This window comes from Larus michahellis, chromosome W, assembly GCF_964199755.1.
Source record: "Larus michahellis chromosome W, bLarMic1.1, whole genome shotgun sequence".
In the NCBI taxonomy this organism is placed as follows: domain Eukaryota; kingdom Metazoa; phylum Chordata; class Aves; order Charadriiformes; family Laridae; genus Larus; species Larus michahellis.
The window spans coordinates 4,530,298-4,551,295 of record NC_133929.1 but is presented as its reverse complement, the minus strand read 5'-3'; the positions used below and the strand labels follow the sequence as shown (position 1 = coordinate 4,551,295).

At 41.3% G+C, this 20,998-nt stretch overlaps 1 pseudogene; it reads left to right on the top strand.

Annotated features, from left to right (window-relative positions):
* Positions 1–16,792: 16,792 nt before the first annotated feature.
* LOC141735616 (zinc finger protein 366-like) overlaps positions 16,793–20,998 on the top strand; it is a 34,306-nt pseudogene continuing 30,100 nt past the window's right edge.

The following is a 20,998-nucleotide window of genomic DNA, read 5'->3' as shown; positions in this document are numbered from 1 at the left end:
CTCATACTGGAGAGAAGAAAAATATCTACAGCTACCTCACTACAGCACCATTGAAAAGCAAATTATGCCATAACTCACTCTATAAACACATCTGATGCCACCAACAGTGCCTCAGCTTTGGCAGCGTAGGTGGTGGGACTGCTCCAGATTTTCAGTGGAGGAAATTATTTTAACTTTTTCAATAACTAGCAAACCAAAAATTATCTGTAAGTTATGGAAAAATGGATGTGCATTCATTTTGATATTGTTTTAAGCATTTTCTCTATTACAAGACATACCAATGTAACTATACTTCTGTAAAAGTGCTTATAGTGTCTTGCTCCCTAAAAATAGAGTAGATTTCTACTCTATTTTCAGGTAGTTACACATCTATCCAAGATGATTCCAAAAGCCACTTGTCCTGGTTCCGGCGGGGATAGGGTTAATTTTCCCTGGTATTCCATGCCATGTGAGCCATGCCCACCCTGAGCTGCCGGGGGAGGGGGCAGGAAGTCACCACTTGGAGCGGGCTGGGGCGTCCCGGGCCTGGTCGGTGAGCAGCAGTTCCGTAATCGTGTTTGTATATTCCTCTATCCGTGTTATTGTTGTTGTTTGCTTGTTCCCTTTGCTGTTCTGTTAAACTGCCTTTGTCTCAACCCAAGAGTTTTGCCTTTTTTCTTCCGATTCTTCCTGTATTGGGAAGGCCCGAGCGAGCGGCACGTGGTTCTTTGTTGCCGTCTGAGGCTAAACCACGACACCACTCTACAAGCAGTGCAGGCAAGTGGGTGTTTCCCAAACATCTGTATTTCCCAGCTAAAATAAAACAAAAATGATGTAAGTTAAAATGTTAAAATTTGAGAATAACAAAGACAATGCAGGGAAGGTATTTCTCTTGCACAGCTTTTTGAGAGAAGACCCATTTCTTCATATTGGTATCATCTCCTAGACAACATGAATACAGCTACACTGCATAGGAGGCCCTTAAAGCAGATGGAATATCTAAAATGATCGAACCTCAAACATGAAGCAAGGGGAAAAAATAAGGATTATTTTATATATGAGATATCTTTGAAAGTTCATTGCTTGTTGCATCTGTCTACTGTGTTATGTCAAGCTGTTTAAACATTTCAGATTTTTTAATAAATTAAGCTTCTTAGGTGTGTAATTGTATGATTTCCATTAAGTTTGTCTGCAAAGGTTACCATCTGTTAACATATTGTCTCAGGATATAAGGTTTTTTTTTTTCATATTTATACAACAAATTTGTCAAAAGTATCAAATTTTGGTCATGGCATAGATGGGATCATGCCTCATTGGACAACAGAAGCCATAACAAATTACAAGGAAATTGGTGAAAGATTAGTTTCAGAGTTCGTTGGAAGTCTTTCCATAAGCCTTAGTGAGTTCTGAATTATGCCCTAGGAAGAGTTACAAAGGTTATCAGTTTTACTTTACCAAGCATTTGATGAGAAAAAAACATTTGTTGTTGGAAAGAAGTCGTTTTATCCTGAAGCCTGATATCAGCAGATGAAGGTAATTTCCCAGGGAAAAGTAAAAAGACACCGAGCTCCTCAGTACTATCATACTAATGTTGGAAGAAAAAAAACTGATCTGGTCCACTTCTCGTTTACAGTCATTCCAGATAAGTTTCATGAACAATTGTTTACTTGTTTCCAATTATATTAGTGATGGTAATCCAAAAGGGGAAGATAATTACCTTTATCATGATAGTGTTCTCCAATTCAGCAGACATATCTGTCTCATAAAACGTATGGGACAAGAAGTCTTATCTCGGAAGACAATTAAGCTGATGATTAAATCATGGACTTCATTTGACACAAGGTCTACATGCATGTGAGAGAGAGAAAACAAATGTTTGTGGTATTGGAAAAGATTTGACTGAACTCCACAGTCTATTATTCACAGCTTAGGTCTGTTTTTTTAAAGCCTCCCCAACATTCGTGTCTCCCTAATCAGTATCTGCGCTCATTAATTTTGGGTACTTTCCCTAAATCCTTGTTTATTTTTGCAAGGTAGTCCAAATTTCTGCTGCCTTCTAGCTCCACACCATGGCAGAAAAAGTGTTCTCTTCATTTAGAATGTAAATCATCTTTTAGGTTCGCTTCAAATAATGTAGCATAAAGACTTCAAGGCTGATTTGGGTATATTAACATATACTTAGTTTATATATAGCGTATACTCAGTTTATATACTCAGCTTGAGTATATTAACATACACTCAGTATATGTTAATGGAGTCCATTTTTAAAATTTGTGTGCTAATGATGACTATTGATGCCCAGAGAACATGGATGGAAAATACACCTTGCACAGACTTCTCTAAAGAATAAGAGAATAGGGTTGACACTGATTTTTAGAGAAGTTCTGTTATGGATTTGAACATGATCTTTTACCTCCTGCCCTCCTCTAATGACTATAGTCACTCAAGTCTAGAGTAAATAAAATTCCTTAATTTGATAAAAACTGTACAGATAACCCATTATTGAATAACATTGGCAGTTTGAACTAATATCTAGAGAACCTAGTATTGAAATAACTCTAAATCTTTTGAGCACATTTACAGCTTCTGCATAATTCACCAAGGCAGCATCTACAAACAAAAATCTGACTGTACAAATAACAAGCAGATTCATGGATTTTACAGATATGGAACATCATCATCATCTAGCCCAACATCTTACTCAAGATAGGCCATAAAACCAGCAAAACAGACAAGATACGCTTGAAAATTAGAGGTGAAAAAAAATCCACTTGATTATTTTCCAACTCTCCGAAATTATGAAACTCCCAATAGAAAAGGAAATGTGGAACAGCAACATTATTGTGGGACTTCACTCACACACAGGAGGTAACATGAAAGAAGGCATGAAAACAAGTCAAAAAGAAAGAAAAAAGGGGTTTATGGAGGGCTCATGTTGCCACTGAAGGAAACTAGCAGGGAAAATTGATCAGATGTGTACTAACTGAAAATAATTGGTTATCAGTGATGGATACATTCATGTTTGTACAGGTATTCCTGGCATTTTCAAAGTCTGAAAATATCTCAGAGCAGTGTAGATTTGGTAGGAAATTCAGCATAGCGAGGTCCCTTTGCTCAGATCCTGAGACTGATGCAAGTTTTGCATAAATAGTGACTGAGTGAAAACTAAGTAAAGATTTTGGTGTTTAGTTCAACAGCTGTATGACTGAATACATTTAAAACCAAAAACTATACTGAAGGGTGAACTGAATGAAGGAGAACCCATTAAACCTATTAAGACAAGCATAACCACCTCTATAATAAGAGTTTACAAAAGTCAGTGACTGAAAAAACAGATGGTTGTTCAATAAGGCTGGAGCTCTCCAACTTTAGCTCAAGAAATATGATAGCGTGTCATTTTTCACTGATCCTCACTACATCCTATGCAGAAACAGCTGTTAGATTTCATTCTTTCCTTAATAGATGCCAATATTTCAGGCCTCAAGAGGAGAGCAGAAATGTACTCTTAGAGTACACAGTTTCTACAGTCATATATGTTCATTTAAACATGGAATTTCTCTTCCAGCTAAGAGCAGCTGTTCAGCCTATTCAGCCACCTTTAGCCTTCCTACACTTTCCTCTGTTTCATCTTCTTTTGAAAGAGAAAATGCAAGTGCAAACCTCATAATAAAGTAGCCTGTTTTCCAGAGCATACATATCACTTTCGCTCATCTTTGTCTCATTTCAGTTTTTACCATTGTGCTGCCCAAGAGCAAAATCAGAACAGTAGTAGTCAGTGTTTAAGCTGGAGTAACTTTATAACCTCCCATTTTTATTGCTGAGTTTTTATTCTATAGATAGAAGGCACTTTCATACTGGAAGAAGAACCTTGGTTCTATTGAAGTCTAAAGAAATTTTGCTGTTGACATCAGTATGGAATATTAACCAGGGACTATAACAATGTATATGCTGTAGAGTGAATAGCATGATTTACATACTTTTTTGTAAAATCCTTTGTAGAAATATGATGAGTGGAAATGAGAAAGTAAATGGTGATTGATATTCTGTGTTAAACTCTCTTCGCCTTTCATGGAAGTTAACTCAACATTATTAGCTGCTGCATAGATATTCTATTTTGGAAATACCTCAGCAACTATCTGAACTCACTCTAGCCTTTCTTTTCTTTTTTAAAAGGGCAGTATCATGGTTTTAGTTGGGATAGAGTTAACTTTCTTACTAGCAGCTGGTATGTTGCTATGTTTTGGATTTGGGATGGGAAATAGTGTCGATAGCACGCTGGTGTTTTTGGTTATTGCTAAGCAGTCAAGGCCTTTTCTGCTCCTCACACCGCCCTGCCAGTGAGTGGGATAGCAGTGCGCAAGAAGTTGGGAGGGGACACAGCCGGGACAGCTGACCCCATGTCCTGGGTTGAGTGACACAGGACTAATTTCTCTTCTAATGCTGGGGAAAACTCCACTTTTAGAAGACTCCAGTGTCTGAATTTGGGAACATATTTACTTTATAGCCAGCTAGGCTATGCGGGTTTCAAGGTCTCGGTGTCTTCGAGGCTTGCCAGGTGTAGGGATGAGGCCTGGACATTTGACCCAGGCCGGCCAACAAGATTATTTCATACCATGAACATCACATTTGATATAAATTAGAGTTTGCTGCATAGTTTTTCTCTCCCTTGCTGGTGGCGGTCCAGAGAACTCCTTGCCCTGGTGCCGGATCCCTGAGGCCTTCCCTTCCTCCCGAAGCTGTTGTGCTCTCAGTGTCCAACACTGGGAGCGCACAGCTTCCTACTTATATAATTGGCTGAGTATAATTCTTGTATATCTTTTATTACTATCGGGATCAATACTGGTTCTTTAGTATCATTATTATCAATTAGTATCAATTGTTAATTATTTAGTCTTATCCTATTGAATCTATTTATAATTCAACCCTCGTGTTTCCTTGCTTTTCCCGACTCCCCTTTCTGTGTGGGGAGAGGTCATTGGGTGATAGAATAATTGTCTAAATGACAATAAATTGTTATGAGTTTTCTCAAACCATAACACCCCAACTGAACAAAGGGATATTCCAGACCATATGACATCATGCTCAGCATATAAAGCTGGGGGAAGAAGAAGGAAGGGGGGGGACGTTTGGAGTGATGGCATTCATCTTCCCAAGTAACCGTTACACGTGATGGAGCCCTGCTTTCCTGGAGATGGCTGAAAGTAGGAATGTATCTGAGAGAAAATGGCCATGTGAGCCAGCCTCCCTACTGTGAGAGATTAGATTAAGGGCAAAACAGGTGGTAGAAGATGGAATTAGTACACGGGAAAAACGGGAACTGAGAAGGCAGAAAACATGTTGTGCTAATGACTAAGCAATTTACTATGTGAATTCTTGTAACCAATCTGATGTGTGAATGAACTGCATGGACAGCGCGTGGACAGTGTAACTAGGTAATCAGAAATAAGCGAGTGGCATGTACGGCTACAACACAGGGTATAAAAGATGATGATCTGTGCTTAATAAACGGCTTCTGTTGATTCACATTGGATCGTCTGGAGTCCAGTTATTTCTCCTCAGATGGTGACCCCGATGTGATACCGATCGGCGCTTGGCTTGAGCAGCGGAACGCGAGGGGTGGAAGACCCAGAAGGAGATCCACCGGCTGGAGGACGGCTCAGCTGGACTGAGACCGGGCGGATTGGGCGGCAATCTGGAATAGAGGAAACAGACGACGTGGTCACGGACACCCAGTGAGAGGTGAGCAGCCGGGGCAGGAGATGGGGCAACAAGTAACAAAAGAAGAAGGGGCTGTATTAAGACTTCTCCTGCATATCCTCTCTAAGAGAGGGGTGAAATACGATGAGCGTATGCTCCGAAGGTTGTTAACCTGGTGCAAAGAGAACGGATTCGCACCAGAGCCCCAGACAGCTTTTAAACCGGAAATATGGGAGGCTGTTGGGAAAAAACTGTGGGAAGTGATAAGTAAAGGAGACAAAGAGGCATCACCGTTAGCGACGACATGGTGGTTGGTGTTATCGACCTTACAAGATATGAAGGCGGAGCGAGCCACGGCAGCCGGGGCTTTTGCAGCATTACAACCCACAGGAGGGGGATCGAACAGGCCAGGTCCGAAGGTCTGGGACGATCCCCTGCTGATCCCCTCTGCTCCACCTGAGGCCGAGGGAGGAGGCAGAATGTCAGCAGAGAAGGACAGAGCCGGCAGGACTGTCGTGGTTTAGCCTCAGATGGCAACAAAGAACCACGTGCCGCTCGCACGTGCCTTCCTAATACAGGAAGGATCGTAAGAAAAGGCAAGACTCTTGGGTTGAGACAAAGGCAGTTTAACAGAACAGCAAAGGGAACAGGCAAACAACAACAACAACAACAACAACAACAACAACAACACGGATAGGGGAATATACAAACGCGATTACGGAACCGCCGCTCCCCGCCGCTCGCCGACCGGCCGGACCCGGGACGCCCCAGCCCGCTTTTAAGCAGCAACTTCCTGCCCCCTCCCCCGGCAGCTCAGGGTGGGCGTGGCTCACATGGCATGGAATACCAGGAAAAGTTAACCCTATCCCCACCGGAACCAGGACAGCCCGCCTCGCCCCCTCCCCTCCCCAGTCGTCTCCCTGAGATAGAAGTGCTGTTTTTGTATGGCTGCTGTGTAAATGTGTGTGGGCGCCAGCTTATACCTGCTGATCAGCATCTGTGCTACTGTTTGCTTTTTGTTGTGTGCAGTGTCGTTAGGTGACTCCCCTTGAGCAGGTGTTCTGCCCGGTGTGGTACTGTTCTCGTATGCATCTAGGGCTGACACTCTGTCAAGTGAAGAAGTTTGTATATACACAATGTTGAGACATAAGGCGAGCGCGCCCCAGGTAGATACACCAGGATGGGCTGTAGAACCGATGGAAGTCCTGAAATATTGGGGGAGTTTTCACCAGTCGACACGTTTACGCTCTCGGGAACAGCTCGCCCGTGCAGAGTGTATGGCTGGTTGTTTGTTGTTTGTCTATAAGATCATGGTTGATTGGGAAAAGGAGTTGAGCCAAAATCTATAGGATGCTCTGTAGGAAAATGAGAAACTTAAGGAAAAATGAGAAACTGAGCTCTTGTTGCAAAGGCAGACTTTTATGTCAGTCGTAAGTGATGGGAAAGGAAAAAAAAAAGAGAAAAAAAGGAAAAAGGAGAAAAAAGAGAAAAAAAGAGAAAAAAGAGAAAAGAAGAGAAAAAGAGAAAAAAAGAAAAAAAAAGAAAAAAGAAAAAAAAAAGAAAGAAAAAAAAAGAAACCAAACAGGAACAATTAGATGGGAAATGTGCCACGTTAGCACAAAAGTATGCCATACGCGCTACGAGAAAGCGTCAGAAAAAGAGAAATAGGACACCTGATTTAAGGCAGTACCAGAGAGATATGTTTTTGGTTTTTTCCTATATGTGTATATGTTATTGCATGCCTTAGTAGATTGCTCTGTGTTATACCCTGCAAGACTAAAATGAACCCCAGCAGAAGCGGTCTCTTGAGCAAGGGGGTGGAATATGGGAAAGCAACGGAAGATCGGCGAGGAGGATTGCAAATACACTCAAGGGACTCGCACCTGGGTGCTGGAAAACACATATATCACACCAATTGTTATTCAGTCTCGGGTGCTGGCAAGAAAAACATTTGGATGACATAAGCCTGTGATGGACTCAGGGACACCTTATCCAGCTGCTTGAGAATCCTGGCCTGTTGTTGAGGAAGATCAAAGCACAGTACCAGCAAGAACAGGGAGTCCGCACGCGCTCTAGCTAACAAGGACTCTTTTGCTGCCAAGGATTCGTGATAACAAGGACTCTCTTGCTGCCAAGGATAAGTTTAACAATGCTACTAGTACCGCTATTTCTGAGTTATTGCTAGATGTAGATAGTATTCGATATGTGATGTTGCAAAACAGAGCTGCTACTGATTTTTTTGCTTTCAGCTCACAGACATGGTTGTCAAGATAGAATCATAGAATCATAGAATTGCTGAGGTTGGAAGGGACCTTTAAGATCATCAAGTCCAACCTTTAACCTACCCTGACAAAAACCACTTCTAAACCATGTCCCTAAGTGCCCCATCTACCCTTTTTTTAAACACCTCCAGGGATGGTGAATCCACCACCTCCCTGGGCAGCCTATTCCAATGTTTAATAACCCTTTCAGTAAAAAAATGTTTCCTAATATCCAATCTAAACCTCCCCTGACGTAACTTGAACCCGTTTCCTCTCGTCCTATCACTTGTCACCAGGGAGAAGAGGTCAGCCCCCATCTCTCTGCAACCTCCTTTCAGGTAGTTGTAGAGGGTGATAAGGTCTCCCCTCAGCCTCCTCTTCTCCAGGCTAAACAACCCCAGCTCCCTCAGTCATTCCTCATAAGGTTTGTCCTCCAGACCCCTCACCAGCTTTGTAGCCCTTCTCTGGACACGCTCCAACACCTCTTGTAGCGAGGGGCCCAAAACTGAACGCAGTACTCGAGGTGGGGCCTCACCAGTGCCGAGTACAGGGGGATGATCACTTCCCTAGTCCCGCTCACCACACTGTTCCTGATACAGGCTAGGATGCTGTTGGCCTTCTTGGCCCCCTGGGCACACTGCTGGCTCATATTCAGCCGGCTGTCAACCAACACCCCCAGGTCCTTTTCTGCCGGGCCGCTTTCGAGCCACTCTGCCCCAAGCCTGTAGCACTGCATGGGGTTGTTGTGACCCAAGTGCAGGACCCGGCACTTGGCCTTGTTGAACCTCATACCATTGGTCTCAGCCCATCGGTCCAGCCTGTCCAGATCCCTCTGCAGAGCCAACCTACCCTCAAGCAGATCAACACGCCCGCCCAGCTTAGTGTCATCTGCAAACTTACTGAGGGTGCATTCGATCCCTTCATCCAGATCATTGATAAAGATATTAAAGAGAACCGGCCCCAGTACCGAGCCCTGGGGGACACCACTTGTGACCGGACACCAACTGGATTGAACTCCATTCACCACCACTCTCTGGGCACGGCCATCCAGCCAGTTTTTTACCCAGCGAAGAGTACACCTGTCCAGGCCATGAGCAGCCAGTTTCTCCAGGAGAATGCTGTGGGAAACAGTGTCAAAAGCTTTGCAAAAATCCAAGTAGATAACATCCACAGCTTTTCCCTCATCCGCTAAGTGGGTCACCTTATCATAGAAGGATATTAGGTTTGATAGGCATGACCTGCCCTTCACGAACCCATGCTGACTGGGCCTGATCACCCTGTTCTCCTGCATGTGCCGTGTAATGGCACTGAGGAGGATCTGTTCCGTGACCTTCCCAGGCACTGAGGTCAGACTGACTGGCCTGTAGTTCCCTGGATCCTCCTTCCGGCCCTTCTTGTGGATGGGTGTCACATTTGCTAACCTCCAGTCAGCTGGGACCTCCCCGGTTGTCCAGGACTGCTCATAAATGATGCAAAGTGGCCTGGCAAGCACTTCCGCCAGCTCTTTCAATACCCTTGGGTGGATTCCATCCGGCCCCATAGATTTTTGCACCTCCAGGTGCTGAAGCAGGTTTTAAAAGACTGTATTGTATGAATCTAAGCGACCACTCCAAATCCATCCATGCCCAGTTGCAAGAACTGCACCGACCGAACCAGCAACTTGTGGAGACCACTGGGTGAAATCTCTTTGCTGGATGGACTTGGGGGTGGGGTTGGTTGAAGCAAATTATACTCATTGCCTGTGTGGAAGGAATTTGTCTGTTATGTTTAGTATGCTGTTTGCCGTGTTTAATAAGCATTATACAATCAGTTGTAGATGCCGCTTTGCATCGTACCCTTCCTTGTACGAGTTGTAGAATATGTTGCTCTAAAAACTATGTGTGTATCCATGAGAACCTGACCTTCACAGAAGAAGATAGCAAGAAGGGATTACAACAATGTAGTCACGTATCAGACAGCCGCTGTTGGCAAAGCTGGATCATGAGTTTGGTGGGACTCGCTGCATACGCTGGCCATGCATGCAGCAACTCTAGCCTGTACTTCTCCACTCAATCCAGTGCAGGATATAAGGGGGCTGTCTCAGGTCAGAGAGGGGGAGAGAGACATGAGTGCACTTTGAAGATACAGGGGATGCCCTGAAGCACTGTGTCTGCCCCCGCCCCCCCGCCCCCCCATAAGTTCTATGCTCATTAACCCCAACAGCTCAGAAGGCATTACAGCATGTTGCAAGATAAGATATAGTCGACTACTGCTGCAAGACGCATTGAACACCTTCCTACAAGAATTTCAACCTTACGCCCTGATAGGACAGTGGGATGATGCACTCGCAAAGAGCCTGACTGCATTAGAGTGGGTATTTTTGCCACATACCTTTTCAAAACCAGTAACTATGATGATTGAAATGTTACCAAGATTGTTTTTCCAGGGTCGTTTGTGCTGTCAGCAGGTTTCTGGAATGGATGTAAGCCACATACATGTCCCCATCAAAAAGGATGACCTTGACCCTTGCTTATCACAAAGTCTTAACCTACAAATTGCCTTAGTACATTATATTGGGCAAATAAATTACTCTTTCCCCTAGCACAGATTATTACAGTCACTTTCACAAATTCCTTTACAGCCGCACATCCTGCTAGCACCAAAGCCTCTTGCTGGCACCCGTACGGTGTTTGTAGATGGTTCAAGGACACAGTAAAGGCTTTTGACTTATTTCAACAGGAACTGTTAAATGTAGGCCGAATCTCAATATGTTACTGGTATTGTTCAAAGACTTGAAGGAGCATTTGTAAAACAAGTAGAGAACCAATTGTTATTTAAGCTATTACTGCAATTAATATTGCTTTTATGAAAAAGACAGTTTTGTTATTTTATTGTCCACATACGCTCTCATAGCTGTTTACTTGGTCCTTTAATTGAGGGAAACACAGTTGCAGATTATCACACTCTGTCGGTAACAACTCTGAACATTATGCAGCAAGCTAAAATGTCGCATGATTTTTTTTTTCATCAAAATGCGAAGGCAATGAGGAAGCAATTTTCTTTAACACAACAAGAAGCACATGATATTGTGTGAACTCGTGCTGATTGTCAGCAGCTGGCTCCTCTGCCATCATTTGCGGGGGTTAACCCGCGAGGGCTTACACCTGATGAACTTTGGCAATCCGATGTTACGCGCATTATGGAATTTGGACATGTTTCAGTTGATTTGTTTTCTCACTTTGTTGTAGCTACTGCTCATACAGGAGAGAAGGCTTGTGATGTTATTTGACATTGGTTGCAATGCATTGCAGTCATGGGAGTACCGAAAACTATAAAAACTGATAACGGACCAGCTTATGTGTCCGCTAAAGTACAGGTTTACAGGTTTTGGTTTTTTGTTTTTTTTTTTTTTTTTTTTTTTTTTTACAGATATGGGGTATTAAACATGTCACTGGTATTCCTCATTCCCCAACTGGGCAAGCAATTGTGGAGCATATGCATCATACTTTAAAAACCATGCTTGCTAAACAAAAAAGGGTGAATCCCATAGGTATGACACCTCAAGAGCGATTGTATAAAGCAACTCATTTTTTAAATTTTCTAAACATGTCGTCTTTGTCATCCACAGCAGTAGATAGACATTTTGTAAGAACTGTTGAATGGCCTGAACAACCGAAGGTGTATTATAAGCACCTTAAATCGGGGTGCGTGCTAACCACAGATAATACTGCAACAAATAGAAGTTGTGAGCAAGAAAATTCTGTAATGATTTGTACTTCTCATCCGTATGTTTGCTTCGGCTCAAAATGCAAGTATACAAGAATGTAATCAATCTTATTGTGTAAATTTAACGCGAGTAAGGTATAAAACAGCAGTAACATGGATAGGGGATCGGCAAAATGCATTAAAAACACGTCTTTCTCTGTATTGTGATTGGGAGTACAACTCTCAAAGACTTTGTGTTACATCTCTCCCCTGGAATACGTTGCTACATGGCTGAGAAATGGTTAAACACCATCTCCAAGGTGCTTTTAACATGTCGTTGCAACAAAATATTCGTCCTTTACGTGATCAGCTAAAAGCTCAAATACTAAAGATTCAAGACTTAATGAACTGCAATGTATTTGAAATATTACAAAAGGATTTCTCATGGGTAAATCCAAAGAAATTGGCTTTCTGGGCTAAATTTAGCAATCTGGGTATTTATTGCCTTAGCAGGGTTCTTTTTGATTCTGTTTTTAATTGTGTTTAGTATATAACCGTCTAAGAGCGTCACAACGAGTAGAAGCACAAGTCATGGCGACCTTGTTAATAAATGGTCTGGTGTTAAACAAAAAAGGGGGAGATGTGGCAGATCTACGAGCAGAGGCCTGCACACAGCCAAAGACACGGTGAGCAGAGCACACAGTAACCACAGAGCCAAGAGAACAGTTCATACCTTTACCCCATCCTGTGACGACCATAGAACATTTTCGAATCTCGGATAAAGAATAAGGCTAAGTATTCTTCCTTCGCTAGGAACAGCAACAGCATTAAATAAGTTGAATAAGACAGGGTGTTGGGCAAGTAAACAGATAAACCTTACAACTGAAATCCTATCTAGCTTGCTTACTGATGCTGATAGCATTCAGCATGCTACGTTGCAAAATCGAGCGGCTATTGATTTTTTGCTGTTAGCTCAGGGTCATGGGTGTGAAGATTTTGAAGGTATGTGTTGTATGAACCTTTCCGACCACTCATCATTCATTCATAAGCAGTTACAGGAGCTGAAAGATACCACGTCCAAATTAAAAGTGGTCAAAAATGGTTTCGATGATTGGTTAAGCCCATGGGGTATAACGGGATGGTTATCAGACTTACTAAAGCAAGGGCTCATGCTACTGTTGGTTATATTATTATTGGTTATGGCAGCCTCGTGTGTTCTTCGCAAAGTGACTGGCATGATAGAAAGTGCCATGCATAAGGTCTGGCTGGCTCAAGAAGAAAAAGGGGGTATTGTAGGAATGTGTCTGAGAGAAAATGGCCATGTGAGCCAGCCTCCCTACTGTGAGAGATTAGATTAAGGGCAAAACAGGTGGTAGAAGATGGAATTAGTACATGGGAAAAATGGGAACTGAGAAGGCAGAAAACATGTTGTGCTAATGACTAAGCAATTGACTATGCGAATTCTTGTAACCAATCTGATCTGTGAATGAACTGCATGGACAGCGTGTGGACAGTGTAACTAGCTAATCGGAAATAAGCAAGTGGCGTGTACGGCTACAACACAGGGTATAAAAGATGATGATCTGTGCTTAATAAATGGCTTCTGTTGATTCACATTGGATCGTCTGGAGTCCAGTTATTTCTCCTCAGCTGAACACTTGCCTGCCGATGGGAAGCAGGGAATGAATACCTTGATTTGCTTTGCTTGTGTGCATGTCTTTTGCTTTCCCTATTAAACTGTCTTTATCTCAACCCATGAGTTTTTTCTCACTTTTATTCTTCCGATTCTCTCCCGCATTGCAACTGGGGGCACCGAGCGAGTGGCTGCATGGTCCTAGCTGCCGGCTGGGGTTAAACCACGACAGCGAAGAAGAGAGATTATTTGTGGTTCTGTTTTTCAAACTAGTGTGTTTCCAAATATACTTATTTACATAAGAAAGAAAGTGTGAGGATGCTTGTCTGTTCTAAAGAAATTAACTTTTTTATAAACTCTGGAGTGCTAGGTTTAGGGGTTTTTTTATGTTGAAGTGCCAACATAGCATGGAAACATCTGTCTCAGTGAGGTTTCCAGACCAAGTTTTCAAAACTTAAAAGCTGAAATATTGCTGATAAAAGCTAGAATTTTTTATGTCTATCCAGGTTTAAACTAAATGTTTAGAATCACGCACCGCTGCACTAGATTGCATTCCATCTTAAATAACTAGGTGCTGGAGAAAGAAAGAAGTTTTAAAGTGAAAAGGAGAGACAAAAGGTCCCTAGGAGATATTTAATACAAAAATCCTTCACTTCATCCCCCCTTATTTATTGTTGAGTACTAAAACGAGATCAGCTACTTCAGAGTCAGTTAATGGGGAATTGTGTTATTAAAAGCTTTAAAGTTATCTACTGAAGTTATTTAAAGAAGGGACTGCTCCTTAACTATTTCTTGCATGGTGGTCAAATCTGCAGTCTCTTCTATGGTTTTCTCAGGACTCACATTTTTATGGAATTAAGTTCTGATTAATGTGAAGATCATGCCTCTATTCAAATTAGCAAGGGTTTGCTACCAACATGAAAGGAGATGAGAAGAGAGGCTAGATTTAATCTTTCCTCAATGAATTTCTACATCTTGACAGTTTGAAGGGAAAAAAAAGCAGCAAGGTTAGATTGTAAATCTGTACTTTCCCTCCCATTTTAGGTGCTCTTTTGACGGATTATATGGCACCTTTCTGATTGAGCTGGTCACTGTCTGTTTAAACAGTTTCCTTTGTAGGCTTGGTCCTGTGATGTGTGTAACTGTGGAAAGTGGAATAAAAGCATATGCTCAGTGAAAGCAACCAAAGGTTAGTAGTGCAAGGAAATTATTTATTTCTAGTCATTTCAAGCAGTTCTACAGCCTCTGCCATAACTCTGTGTTCCAGATAGAATGAAATTTTGCATAAAACAGGCTGTGGAAGTAGGGAGGAACTGTCAGCCAAGAAACAAGAGAGCAATTAGACACAACTCACTGTCACTTATATGTATTTTTGGTAGCATTTCAATAATCTAACAAACCAGTAAATAACATAGCTGGGTTCTCAATTGCTATGGGCTTTCTGAAGCATTTTATACTCATTTTGCCGGGAAAGAATCAGATACACAAGATAAAAGACATTTTGAAGGACAGGTCCATACTTTGAAAGGGAGATTTTGGTCTACAGGCATATTTTATGTTCAAATTGTGTGAGTTAAGCATTGCTCAAGATGAATTTTGAAAATCTTTTTTTCCCTTTTGGAAAGAAGTGGAGTCTTTTTTGACATTCAGAGGATTCCCTTCCCTTTCTCCCTTTTTAATAAGTCAAACCTTTGTATCCAAAGAGTCTTCAATATCTAACTGTTCCTCATTTTGCCCAGGGAGTTCAGGGTGACAATGAAACATAACAAAATGCATACTCCTTAACAATCCTCTCTGATGGAATGTGCACACACACATGCTTATATATATTTTTTTATATATACACATACACGCGCGCATATATTTTTATATATATATAGTGTGTGTGTGTATGTATACACACTACTGTCAATCAGTGAGCTAGGGACTGAAAGTCACATCCTGGTATAATTATTAGATACTTATCCCAGTCTTAAGCAATTTTTTAGGCTTTTGCTCTATCACAGGTGTTTTTAGAATCATCGTTTTAGAGATCCTACAATTTTCACTTCGGTTACCATTCCTTCTTTGTGCATTGATTGATACCTTTGTCTGAAGTTTTCATCTTAAAGTTTTGTCACCGAGCCTTTGGCTTCACACAGTATCTCAAAGATAATTCCACAATCTACTCTATTGGAAGTAATCTCTTTGCAAGCAGGTTTTTTAAGATGCCTTCTCTTGTCCACAGCCTAATGAGGTCAGAGAGGTGTGCTTGTATCTATCTTTAGAAGCAAATTTGTCCAGCATGGAGCTTCCTGAAACAAAACAGGAGTGTCTTTAGTACTCTAACCACCTTCATGCTCTCCACCCAATATTTCCAAGAATGGTTTTATAAATAGCATCAACATATCACAGGTAACAGAGGGAAAATATGTCTAGTTTTCCAACCTAACCTCTGCCTGGTTGGACAGATGTACACAGACATACACACACACTTTCAGATGAGTGCATCCCTAGAGAGCCAAGACAAAAGGTAGAAGCCTTATTTAAGATGAACCAAAATTCATAATCAATATTTTAGATGAATTCCAAATTCAGGAGAAGCTCTCTGTACAATCAGTGGAATATAAAAAATTGCCAGAGGACAATTCTTAATCTGCCTTGTCATACTGGACCATAGAAAGGATTGGAGCATTCTTAGGTGGCAATTACTCTGGAGACCTGAGGGGTGGTTGACGTTAATTCTATATTTAGTTTTAAAGTGGGGGTTTTGCCCACCTGTTTAGAAACAAACAAAAAAAACCCTAGATTATTTCTATAAAACTGAAAGTAATTCAGAGAGTGGTCAAAGGCCTTTCCTCCCCCAAATCTGCCAGGTAAATATCTCTGGGATCAAAACAAAGAAAATTAATTAATCTCTACCTTCTTATTACAATATAAAGTGAGAGAAGCCAGGAAACACGGCACAAAACCTGATGGTACACAGTGTCCTTAGATCACTTGTCCATTGTTTTCTCTCACATCACAGCAGCACATGTTAATGATACAAAGAAGTTTAAATTCTTTTGGTTTGACTTTTCATGTCACAGCCATAATAAATGTGCACATTATTGTTTGTATTGCCACATCCTTTAGATGCACCACCAATTTCTAGAGCCTGTGCATTTACAGCCAAGGACAGGATTTTGCCCACAAATAGCCTGGCTGAATTAAATTAAGCAGAAACATTGCCATACAGATTAATCTGCTAAGTAGTGCATCACGGTGCAGCATATTTATGTTGCAAAGAAGTTGTATGGGTAAAACTTGATTTAAACCACCAATTCTACCACAGGAAGACCAAAACTTCTTTGTTCTCCACTAGACAATTTAATTCTACTTTAAAAGGCATTTGTCTTATATGGGCCTAAGACATCCTTAGTTGCATTTAATTAAAAAAACTACAACCTCCAAACTAATAAACTAGACAATAAAATGTTAACCCCAGGAGAACAGGAAGAAAAAAAGATATTTGGGGTTTTTTTGTTTGTTTTAAGGAATTTGGGCAACACAGAAAAAATTACATATGATGAAGAAGGAAGAAACGAGTTTTAATGTGGACAGTACACGAGCCTCTCCCTTTTCCTGCTGCCTGCAGCTGCTGAGCCCTGTTACAAAGCCACACAGAGCGACTCCATTTGGTGAAGAATTCAGACCACATCTCTCACATTTCCACTATGGCCCTTCTCCTCTTGGAGACATGGAAACTTTCCAGGGGTCCTTGGAAGGAGGATCTCAGAACTGCAAGAGCATGCCAACAAAAATGCCCCCTTCTGTCGTTCTTGAGTGTTCCTCATCACCACCAGACAGACTTGAATATCACAGTGATATAGGCTCTTCCAGTCTCCCCTTGGTGTTTCAACAGACAGAACAGCCCAAATACAGTTCCCAGATGATCGATCTCTGCAACTTTGGTTTTCAGTTCTACAGAACTCTGGAGCACTTTGGAGCCAAGCCCATTAAACAAGAACCAGTGAAGCTTAAGATGGCATGGCCCAGTAGCCCAGCATTCATGCAGGCTCCTTACCCTTATTATCCTAAAGTCCATCCTGGCTTAATGTTTCCTTTTATTGTGCCCCCAAACTTTCATTTCAGGAACCCCTTTCAAATGAAAAGGCCTCCAGAGCCACCCTTCAGGAGGGCTGAAGTAAGAGTAAGTGGTGAAAATAAACAGAAAGTGGAAAGAGTAGATGTCAGCCTTCAGATAGACAACAGCTACTATGTTGATGCGGGTGGTGAACAGAAACACTGACAATGTCCCATGTGTCCTATACATCCAAGTACAATTTGGTTACCCATATCTTGGGGCACAGTGGCATTAAGCCATATGCTTGCACCTGATGTGGCAAACTTTTCAAGCAGCTGAGCCACTTGCAAACACATATGTTGACACACCAGGGCACTAGGCCACATGAGTGCCAGGTGTGCCACAAGGCTTTCACTCAAACCAGTCACCTTAAGAGACACATGATGCAACACAGTGACATCAAGCCTTATAACTGCAGGATCTGCGGCAGAGGTTTTGCATATCCCAGCGAGCTGAAACTACACGAATCTAAGCATGAGAGTGTCCGAGAGAACATTTATGTGGAGTGTGGTCTGGACTTCCCAACCTTGTCTCAGCTGAAGAGACACTTAACAACCCACCGTGGCCCTATACAGTACAATTGCACCGAATGTGATAAGACCTTCCAGTACCCGAGTCAGCTGCAAAACCACATGATGAAGCACAAAGACATCCGTCCGTATATCTGCACTGAATGTGGCATGGAGTTTGTGCAGCCTCACCATCTCAAACAACACTCCCTAACTCACAAGGTAAGCCATCACAAGTTGCACTGTCACCTTGCATCGGAAGGTAGCACAAGGATTACAGACTACTAAAGATACATATACCTCCTTGTAAAGAAGGTAATCAGTCTATAGAGCCTCATGCTGGCCCTTTGCCAGTGTGAAAATTTTATGCAGAGCAAAAGCCCCAGCAGCACTGGCAATACTAGAAGCTAGATGTATCTGTTAGTCTTAAGAAAGTACATGCAAAAATGTTTTGTTATAAACAGGAGTTAAATTAAAACACCTGTATTACTTCCCAAAATTATATTCACATTTCTGTTTCTGGGTTTTATCTTCAGAATGACTTTCTGTAAAATAATATAATTTTGTAGAGCTGTCTAACCCCCCTGAAACAGATCTATTGCTTCCCTGAACTGGGAAGTAGGTGGATATGCAGTAGGCTGTATGTATGCAGCAAAAGAAACTATATTATTACTCATCAGAATTTGAAGAATCATTATAATGAGACATTTAGGGAAAAAAACAACCTAAGAAAAACTTCCCTTTGTGCATGTTATCCAGAATGCCAGTTAATAAAAGTGGACAAGCAGGACCATAATCCCAGCCAATTTGTATCAAGTGGCAGTCTTGCCACTGCTGTCAGTAATGACAGCACTATCAGTTTAGACTAGGAGCAGGCTTTGTAACACATCCAAAAGGATCACTTTTAAAAATAGCAAAATGTTCAATTCAGCAATGTCTGAAATTAGTTTACCCACCTTTACAACAATATTATGAAGACAAGTCAAAAGCCCCACGTTTTATAAAAATTTGCTTCTAGTCTTGCATATTTTTTCCTTTAACACTTGAATTTTGGCTTTTATATGAAAAACAGAAAGCTACAGCATTTTAGCCTAATAAAAACATTTTCTTTTAAAAAACAACAGCCTCTACTTCCACATTTGCTTGTTCTTCCCTACTACACTATTATAATTTCTGCTCTTTCTGGAGATTCCCTGGTCTTTGGATTTACCATGCAAAATTCTACTAATTCAAAACTTGATAGCTTTTTGTCATAGGAAATGCAATGCCCTTGAGCCTTTAGAGAGCTTCTGCTTCTTTGTCCACAGCTGCAGCTGTGAACATAATTAACAGTACTTAGCTGCCCAGATGTAGCCTCACATCAGATAAGCAGACACTTAGAGTTGGTGTCCACAGTTTTAGCTATGCAATTATCTATGAAAACCACTTACTGGTACAAAAGCAGAGATTGTTTCAAGTCATTCGTAAATTGACCAGATGACATACAGTGTGCTAGAAATGCTCTGTAAACACCAGATAAAATGGGATCACTCCATTAGAGTTAGTGCAAGTCCCACTAAGAGTAAATAGTTTTTTCTCTTCCTTGAATGTAACATGTACATCCTTATTTGGTGGCATTGCTTGAATACTTCTTGGTTATTTCAGATTATTTTCTATAGCTTTCTTCAAAAAAGGGACAGATCTTTTTTAGAAGCCAATGACGCTCAATTACCATAGGCAGGCACTACTTTATTCACTTAACTGGTTAGCTTTTATTCTTGGTCAATAAGTGTACACATTTGATCAATGTTTTACATAAGCAGCAAAGTAGGACAGAGAAGCTCTGATACTGTGTCTCTCTGATTTGTAAACTTACTGATTAAAGCAACTCATTATTTCATTAAGCTTACATTTTGTTTTCCCTCTCTGCTTCTCAGATTCTTGTAAGAATTTGCCAAGAAAAAATACATAAGTATCTATTACTTTAGCAAATGATGTTAAAAGCAAAATAATTTATTACTTGCTTTGCTATTGCAGAATGAATAATTTATATATTGCTGTACTGAAGATGAAATTATCTAGAAAATATTCCATCTACAGAATTTTCTGATTTTTTTTGTTTTCTTACAGGGTGTGAAAGAGCACAAATGTGGAATTTGTGGACGGGAATTTACTCTGCTGGCTAAGATGAAGCGACACATCCTGATCCACACCAATATCAGAGCCTATCAATGCCATTTGTGCTTCAAGAGCTTTGTGCAAAAGCAGACTCTCAAGGCTCACATGATTGTTCACTCTGATGTTAAACCCTTTAAATGCAAGGTAAGTGTATCTCCTTTGGTGGCAGAGGCATAAACCCAATGGATATTTCTGTGATGTTATCACCTGGTGATATGGTAGAATTAGAAAAACAAGACTTGCTAACACATTCTACAGTTGTATTTAAATTAGCATAAAACAGTCTAGTTTCCTTTCTTGATCCAGGTTCTGCTTAGGTAGCACAAAATAATGGAGGTAAATATCTGCAAGGAGGAAAAAAGCACAGTAAACCAGTTTCTCCTATTGCTGAAGGGGTATGAATCAACATCAATGCTCGTGAACAGAGTGGAGCAAAGGGAGAATCAGGAATTTCTCTTTGGCATTAGGAACATCCCTTGCCTCTCTGGCAGAGCCCTTGAAAGACTTTGGCAAGTATTTCTGTCTGGTATTCAGAGGGTTAAGGCAATGACCAGATAGCAGCCTTTTGGCACCAAACTTCTCCTCAGCAGAAGGAAGGATATAGCTATATGAACAGCCTGTTTAACAATGGCTCACATGTCCCCCGGGAACCACCTGCAAATAGATTTCATCCTGCTTTCTCTTGTACTTTTCAAAGCTTCCTGTTTTCTCATGGTCCTTTTGAACAGTTTACAGTCTTTCTCCCTCTCCTTTTCTCTTTGAGGAAAGGAACACCCTTCTTATGAAGAAAAAAAAAAAAAGAAAAAAGAAGAAGAATGCAGAGGAAAGAGAGCGCAGCAGTAGCCTTCCTACTTCACTGTATGCAATGTTTTTCTTTACCTTTTTCTCACAGCAAAAAAACCCATGAGACTTTCCTATGTGTCTAATCACAGCTAAGCACAGACTATCTGAAGTGAGGATGTAGCGGTTGTCC